Here is a 9,332-nt window from a genome sequence, read left to right as displayed (position 1 = left end):
CACACAGTCCCCCTCCAAAAACATTCAATTACCTGGTTAGAAATTCCTAAAATTACATCTATTGTGTGTCTATGAATATGCAAATATTTCTCATTTCAAAAGTTTAATCGCTGAGCAAAATGTGCTCTACTTAAATACCAATACGCAAGTGGAGGGGGATGAAGCAATAAAATGGTAAACTACTTTTTTTGTTTATACAGGTTCTACTTTTGTTCTGTTTTTGAACTGAAAGACACAATACAACCATGATAATTCCATATTAAGTATAGTAAGCATTAATAAGAATCAGTGGACAGCACGTCGCCAAATCAGTTTCTGTGCTCCCCTGTCCTAAGACACCACAATCCTCAGGCGTTGCATCAGCAGGAGGATGTCAAAAATCCACGGTGTACTCTTTCACTGTGCTAATAAGCCAATGTTTTGAATAAACCTGTGCTCAAGGAAATGTATGCCCCAAGTCATCTTTATGTATCATCAATTAGCCCAGGATAGAAACAGCCAGAGGTGCAGGTATCAGTCTGCCTGGACCCAGATGACTGATGAGTCAATTCACCACAAAGAACTGACCAGAGTGAAATTTCGATTACTCAGATTTGATGTTCCATCAAAAACACTGACTTTAACAATATGACGAGGAAGGCAATGAGAATTGATTTCTGTTGAGTGATTCACATGCCACAGGACGGTGATCTGCTCCACCTTCAGTTAAGATTGCATCTAATATTGATGCATATAATAACAAAGGGCCAGCAGAAAATATTCTTCCTACATTGTACAGATTATAGATCCTTTGACATACATCATGTGCATCAATAACAAATTATCTATTTGGCATGTCTTATGTAAGCATACCATATCCATTCTCAACTGACTGTTCCCAACCAGCACCACCCTTGTACAGTGTTTATCCACTTGCATAGAAACTGTTGCTAGGCACAACAGACCTATGGTTATCTCAAGAGTTTTGTGGGTGGTTTCTTCAACCCAACCCCTTTAAAAATGACAGGAGCAGAAATAGTAATGAGCTTCATTGTGTCTTTATCTGCTCTAACATTTATTTTAATACAGCACTGTGATACTGCAGCTAAGGCAACTTTTAAATATCATGTATGTAGTCATTAAGCACATTTTTAAGAACCTTTCACAGGGTTCTTATTTTAAAACCAGTCAGCTGGAAGTAGAAAATACATAGATCAAAATGTCTTTTGCCTGTGCATGTTTTTATTAGCCCTGAGTCTGAGACTCACCTATGTGTAGTTGTAAAAATGTGAAGCTACATTAGCATATATTAATGAAAGTCTTGGTTCATACAAATATACTTCTCTTCCCCATTGTGTCATTCTGTCATTGGCTGTAAGGTATCACTTAAAGACTAATGAGACTCTATCACCCACTCACCGACAGTAAGTAGAGGTTTGGAGACAACTTTTAGCTTCACAGCAGAGAAAGTGCTTATCTGTGAGAAAAGCTGCAGATACTGTCTCGCTGTCTTTTTCTTCTGTCAAGTCTGAGCACTTACATAATTTGAGGGTGAATGAGGGTTTGCCTTTAGAATCTCACCTTGATGATTGCACTTTTGAATTCTCTGCATGAGGAAAATAACAAAATTATAGCTTTATGCCTGAATCACAGTAATGGGTTATGCTCCTCTACAGATAAACTAGTGGGTGGAGTGTAAGTATGTAAGACGAGTTGTTGTGGAAATGTTTTGATCAGTCCATTTGTTAGTGATACATGATTTCACAAACTGCTTTTCTTATTCCATCCTGTGAATGATGTGTCTGACAGCACTTACAAAACAGCACACTGAGGGGCCTAAGGTGTGCATGTTGTAATTTCCTGCTTAATTCTAAATATATCACATACAACAGAGTATTGTTATCTTTAAAGTAAATACATCTGCAAGTATTGTTAACCTACAAATGTATCACTCTCAAAGATTGATAACACTTGAATATTTGGAGCATGATGACTGTAAATGACATTTTGTGTAGCACAGGCAGAGATCAGCCAAACACAAAATCAGATAGGTGCCGATTAGTTGTAACTCAAATAATATGTTAATTAATATGCTCCCAGAGAATAATGTTTTCTGTGGTTCAATATGGGCTTGTCTATCAGCAGTAATAAATAAATAAATAAATACTGCTGACGTCAAAGTTCCCCATGTCCAATCTGAGGAAACATCTACCTCATTTAAGACAAATTTATGGTTTCTGCGACTGTGCAGCGTTTGCATTGTTCTCTGCTAGACTTGGCAGAGTGACAACCATTTACCATTTATGGTAAATGCAGCAGCAGCACAGTTCATCAAGTGAGGATGAATGGCGCACTAGAAACGATCAAATATTTTTGAAAAATAACTGAACCGTAAGTGAAACAAAGTATTTTTTGAGCTTGTTAACATTAGCCTCGCCAGACCGGTTGAACTTAAATCAAAACTTACACTTTTATTTAAAATGTATTCAAATTGGAAAGTTGTTTTTTCTTCTTCTTCTTTTTTTTTATATTTTCACAGATAATTTAATTCCATTTTGCAGCACTGTGTACAATAGTCTGCTCCAGTCAGTATATATTGAACATTGAGCATATTTTCTGTGACAAACAGCTTTACAGAACAACTTGAGATATGCTTAACTAGCATTTTCTGTATTCATTCAAAATTATTTAGGTGCCATGAAAAAAATAACCCCTTTTCATAGGAAAGCTTCCGCCTTAATATTGCTCAGGGTGCTATCTATCTTCATGCTGAGGTGGATATCAATTAGGTGAGCCAACCATGTAATTGATTTCCACCCTGTTACCTTTAGCTCTGGTATTTGTGATGTTCAGACAGCGCTACTGTTACCTGTCTTTTTCTGCTACCCTGTGTCAACACCTCCACACGTACATGCACTTTATTACAATCACAGGGATAAATATGATCTACGTAATCCATTTAGGACACATGAGCTGCTGCTCATTGTGATTTCATTAACTTAAGCTGCGCACAGCGCAAGATGGACACCAGGTCATTACCAAGTCACTATAACAGCCATTACAATAAAATCAGATATGAGAACAAATTACATTTTTGTCCAATCTAAATGACTGTCTGATCTGCAGTGACTGCTGCCTGACCAGCCATTCCTCTCACGTAAGAGGAAAAGGTTGTATGCACCTCTTGGCTCTCGGCAATTTGAATAATTCACTCAGATGTGTGGATGCGATTGGTCCTGCAACCTGTGTCTGTGTGGTCTACCTCACTGTATGCACTGAGGAGATAAGAACGTGAATCACAGACAAGACATACCTCAGGGAGGCTTGAGGAGCGGAGCAGTGAGGGGCAACCCGGGGTCAACTACCCGGCCAAGAATGACAACTCGTGGCAAGGAGATGTGGGAGACTTACAAGATAAGTCTGGGTTTTTGATAGGTCGAGTTTTGAGAGAATATGATAAGCTGGGATTTTAAGGTTTTATGGCCCTATCTGACTCCACAGGTTGAAAAGAAAATGAAATCAATTCTAACCTGTGTCATAATAAATCTGAGCCAAGAATGAAGACAGAGCAAATCAGAGGAATATGGAGGCCCTTTTCCACCAATTTGGTAAAAAAAACAAAAAAATATCCTGTAGGTCATAATAATGAAAAACTATCAAAATAATGAGAGACTTTCTCAAAAGTTGCATTGACTAAAGCTTGGTTTATACATCTGCATAGGATTGACATGGAGCCTACACCATCGCCTACACATGTGGCCATCAGCATTTCTACTTGTCTATGTCTTTCGCCCTGCAACTACACTGCCAAAAAGCTAGCTTGTGGTGATATTTCTGTGCTACAGTATTGAGTTTCTTCGTGTGTTTCAAACAGTGGCAACAGAGACTGAGCACATCATGTTGGATTTGGAGTTACTACATGCTGAACAACAGTTATCTCTTTAATGAAATTACTGCTGCAGATTGAGGCAGATGGACAGGCGAGTGTCTCTATGCTTGTCCAGCCTCTTTGAGACGTGTACCAATCACAGTTGTTGCCCGCATTGCCACAGCATGTAGTTACATTTCTATGGAGGTGCTGTTAGGCTACAGCATAGGGGACATGGCTACACCATACCTACCCTGTACCTACGCTGTACCTGCAGCATCAGTTGAATACAGAAGTACAAATTGGCCTTATGTCATCATTTTGAGAAACTAAATCATTATTTAGAAATAAGTAAGTCATCATTTCTAGACAATTTCTCATTATGATGACTTACTGGATTTTTTTTCATCACATTGGTGGAATTGGGTTTCCATCAAGGAATATCAGAGACAACCTGAGAAGTATAAATGCTTACTCAGAATAATTTCAGAACTGTGATTATTTTCACCACTTAGATATTTGCATGTGTCTTTCCTCACTCAGTACAAAGAGGTGAATTGTTTAATTTCAGCTATTCTTGTTAAATTCAGTCTAGCAGATTCATGGCAGATTCTGTGACATAAATATCAGCAGCTGTTTAATTTGGATCACGTTAAGTGAAATTAGCGAAATATCTCATTTCTTGTCTGTGTTTTATGCACCAGCTGTCTCCTCAACTTTTCTAACTTACTGGTAATACTTTACCTCAAGACCACCTCATGTTCTTATCTTAGTAATAAAAACCATATTAATGTTAGATGGAATTTTATATTGTGGGACAACACAGCTCATGCAGTTTTGTAGCTCAAGTGCGGTCATGATTTTTGCTGGATGCTGGTAAGATTATTATTTTTTTTTTTAATCTAACAGCATAAACTTGATTATCTTTGTATTCCTGGCAACACTGTAACCCAGAAAATTAGATTGAATGCAATGGTGAGTGTGTTTTTCTACTGATAAACCTGATAGAGGAAAACATGTTGTTAGTTTTGATGGCAAGATGCTCTGTATGTGTTGAGATGGAATTCATGCAGAAATATAAGTGTGAGTCTGTTCGCTTGGATGTCATTCATAAAGGCAGTGGTCCACAGAGAAGGGAAAATAAATTCTGACTAGGAGATGGAGTGATGAATGTACCCTTTTTGATTCTCTCTCACCATCCTTTTTAATATTCTGTCAACATAAACTATGAAGGGTTACTCATGGAAATAAAGAGGCAGAAAGGGAGGTAATTTTACTTGCAGCCTGCAGGTCCAATAATTTGTTTTGTGGTCCTTCTGGGTTCTCATGTACTCTAAAGGCAGCACTGCTCAATGCTTCAAGGTTAAAAACTGAAGTGCTGTTTTCATCTGCACATTCCTGGAAAAGCAGAGTGCCTCAGTCACTAAAAGCTCCCGTCTCTGTCTGCCACTCTGCACGTGTGTGTGTGTGTGTGTGTGTGTGTGTGTGTGCAAATGAATGTGTGTGTGTGTGCCTTTTCTTTGTGCCTCCACACATGCACCATCTATCAAAAGGGCCCTCTGTTCCCTGAACTGGAAAAAAGGAATGTTATTCCAGCACAAACTGTTGCAAAATACAAAGACAGGCACTCTCTGTTTAGCCCTGGCATCAAGCTAAGTTAAGCTAAATCTCAGTCATGCTATAACTGGGGTTTACCTTGAAGGACCTCTGTACAGTATGTCTGTAGGTGTGAGTGTGTGTGTGTGTGTGTGTGTGTGTCCACAGAAAATTGATATCTTCACCTCTCTCAAATTATTACCCGCAATATGTTATCATGATGAAATGACTCAAGTTTCTCATGTCATTGATCGTACACTGATGAACCATCCATTGACTCTCTTCATGCCATCAGAGGTGAAACTGACAAGATTACCTTGAGCAGTGAAGCTTCTTACACCGACCAATAGTGAGCATCAAGGCCAACCTAACGTGTGGAACTGCTATCACACCTTAGCAATAGTGGGTCTACCTGACATGACAACATTGAATTCCTCTATGTGTGAAGTTGATGCTGGAAGCTGTTTGATCATTACTGAAGAGAAAATAAATTAAAAAGGCATGAGCAGTGGGAGTTTCCTCAATGCTATCAACAGCAGGAAGGCTGGATTTTCTAGCATCATGAGTACAAGTAATACATCATTATTTTTCTTTTTGGTGCATCTTTTGTTGCCCTGCACACATCACAGGGGCTGACTGATCTGAGAGTTTCCAGTCTTTGAATGGAAGCACTGTAATGTTCAAATCGAACTTATGACAAGCACTTTTTTGAAATTTTATTCACTTGGCCATTTCCCTGGGATTCCAGAGTTTTCAGATACAGTGTGTTGAACAAATTAGCTTGCTGCCTGTCATCCCACCTATCAGAGCAAGATAGGAGGCAGGTAGGCCCTGTGTCAGTAATGTTGTATGTGACAGTTTGACAGCTGAAAATGCTATTACCAGGGTGCCAGTTTTTCTTCCTTCTGTGCTATTATCCTCTAGTTTCTTTGGATAAGATTTTTCTCATGTACTTTGCATTGATTGTGTTTGCACTGGAGAGCAATAAGGCAAAAGGAAGACTGTCTCTTAAATTACATTGCCCTGATGTCTTGGGAACCTAGTTAAATTAGAACTTAATTAATTAGTTAATAATCATATTGTTACAGATGATTTAGCATTTGGCACTTGTTTTATCTGTGAACTTTCAGACTTACTAATTTAAAAATCATACTTTTACTTTTTCTATGGCTTTTTCCGTGGCTTTCAACTGTTAATAAGTGAGCAGAGATCTATACTTACTGTACATTAACTGTACTGTACTGTACAACTGAGCCTTCTCCGTGGCAACTGAGCATACTCCACCTGCTGAGAAAAAACATTAGATACAGTTGAAAGGGGGAAAAAAGCTTCTAAGGTACAGAATGAACACTGATGCTGTATAATGTTACCAATACGCCATTATACTTTTGAAGGGAATTATATATGTATGTTCAGTGCAAATCCACCTGTTTAATATTCTAAATTTCAGCAATGTTGCTAATACAAACAATTTCAGATACAGTTTACTGTAACTGCAGGAAAAGAATGACTCATGTCTCACTGGTCTCTCTCTGCAAGTGTGTTTTTACGTCAAGCTGATGCTTGTCAGACATGTAGGAGAATCACAGCATGCGTAATCACACATTATGACACTCACAACAAAATCTGCATAGGCCACATATGAAACTGATACTGTCAGTGTATTGAGAATATTGAGATGTGCCAATCAACTAATGATGAGCATCAGGCATCTGGGGGCTCAAATGGTCTTAACTTCGTTTCACTGATTAATAGGTTGGTTCAAGTTTCAAATCTCTTATTGAGTCTGCTCATTCATAAAACAAGATACAGCATTTTTGCATTTGAGTTATAAGGGGTAAGTTAGGGCTGGGAAATAATTCAGTGTCATCATTAATCTGCTTGTTAGTGCAAAGATGGCAAAGAAAAGCAATATAAGTCTGAGAAGTTGGAACCAGCAAATATTTGGCAGAATAATTAATGGTTATTAATTATCAGAATGGTTGGACAAGGTGGTCAAATATTTACTGGATTATCAAAACAGTTGCAGACTTGGATAGTCTAGGCTATAAACTCTCAACTGAGTCTTCAGAAAGTTTACAACTTGGTTTTGAGACACAGTTGTGTGACTCATCTGTTGAATGTCCATAAAGACAAGTAGTTTCTATAGTACCTGACTTTATTTAGCAGTTTTACCTAAAGAGGACTTTGCTTCCACATGGCAAAGTGTAAGCTCAAGTCCATATCTCTCATTGGTTATTGCCACGGTGTGCATCACTGCTGCAGCATAAGTGACATGACAGGCTCTAATGTAGGAGGACAGGTGACGCACACTGAGGGAAGGCGTCCCTTGAGACACACTGTGAACCAGGTTGGAGATTGTATGTGTGAAATGTCACTTTGAATCAGCAAATCAGCAGACCTTCAGAAGCAGCATAACCTAGCTTCACTGTGTGGATATGTGAAGGATTACAAGGACAAATTCTTTGTGTGTGTGTGCCACTGTGGGAGAGGAGTCTTTGTAGGTCTGAGGTGTTATTAATGTAATGTTACAATACTGATTGTATAAAAAATGTTTTTATATGGTTTTGACTCAAAAAAGGAAAGCTCATTTTGCAAGTACAAAAACAACAGTACAAGTCTTGCAGTGGATTTTGAACAATCAACAGAACTATTTTTAAGCCAAAAAATAACTTTTCCACACCTGTTAGAATATGGCAGTGAAAATGTGACTTTACATTTGTATAATCCTCACCTTACTTTAAGTGCTAAATATGTCACTTTCACAAAGTAATGTAATGAAATTATTTTGTAAAAGTTTCTCACACCTCAAAATGTTTGAGAAAGTTCACTAAATCACTAAACAATGAGTATTTTTCTAGAATAGTGAGAATTTAGTTTTTAATATCACAAAATTTCCAACAGATATGTCTGTAAGGAATGAAACACAATTTGTAACTTGTTTATATTTTTTCTAGTCAATGTACAGAATGCGATTTATAATCTGCTTAGTTTAATCATTATCACATGTGATTTGATACTTGCTACTGGATATATATATTTAGCAACACTTTCAGTAATGACTGGATGAAACTTAAATAATTGGCACCAGGGCCTGCAGAGCAACCAGCACTGCATTCTTACTGGCAAGGCAGATAAGCCACATATTTTCTTTATGTTGATGTTCAGCTCTTCAAGTTTCAGGTGGCATGTGGCATGTCCAGTTGTCACAGTTTGACCAAACTGGATCAAACCTAAACATCGTATTAGACTCCTTATATGCTGCACCCCTCTGTTTCACCCATCATTCCATGCGTTTCTCTCATTATGTCCTCGATATGACACTGGTCAGGGGGGTACTTCTCCTAGCCAATTAAAAAAAAGAAAACCATGAAACCACACACACACACACACACACACAGAAACACACAAACACACTACCTAATCATGCAATATAACATGCATTATTAAGCAGGGGTTTGAATAAAACATAAAGGTTAGTGTTTCCCAAATTATTCTCACAGGGAAAATGGAAAAAAACTGTGAACATATTTGTATGGTGCTGTCCTGCAGCTTGAATTAATGTGAGTTAGGATTTAATGTTGTTCTTTCAGCAGTAAAACATTTTTTTAAATGGTCATCTGTGGGGATGTCACCATACCAGAGATTTGGTACTTGGTACCAATACCATTAAAATTCCACAATTGTCAATGCCAAATTTGATGCCACTGCAAAAAGTAGAAAACGTAACGCAACGTAGAGGTTGCTGCACACACAGTGTTATCACACACACATACACACACGTTAGTTCCACTATTCCCATGAGGTTACTCATTGACATAATACATTCCCTAGCCCATTGCCCTGACCTTAAGCTAATTGTAACCTGAACCCTAAAACTAACTCTTAA

This window comes from Lates calcarifer, linkage group LG23 (assembly GCF_001640805.2).
Source record: "Lates calcarifer isolate ASB-BC8 linkage group LG23, TLL_Latcal_v3, whole genome shotgun sequence".
Classification (NCBI taxonomy): domain Eukaryota; kingdom Metazoa; phylum Chordata; class Actinopteri; family Centropomidae; genus Lates; species Lates calcarifer.
This window is presented reverse-complemented; position numbering follows the sequence as displayed.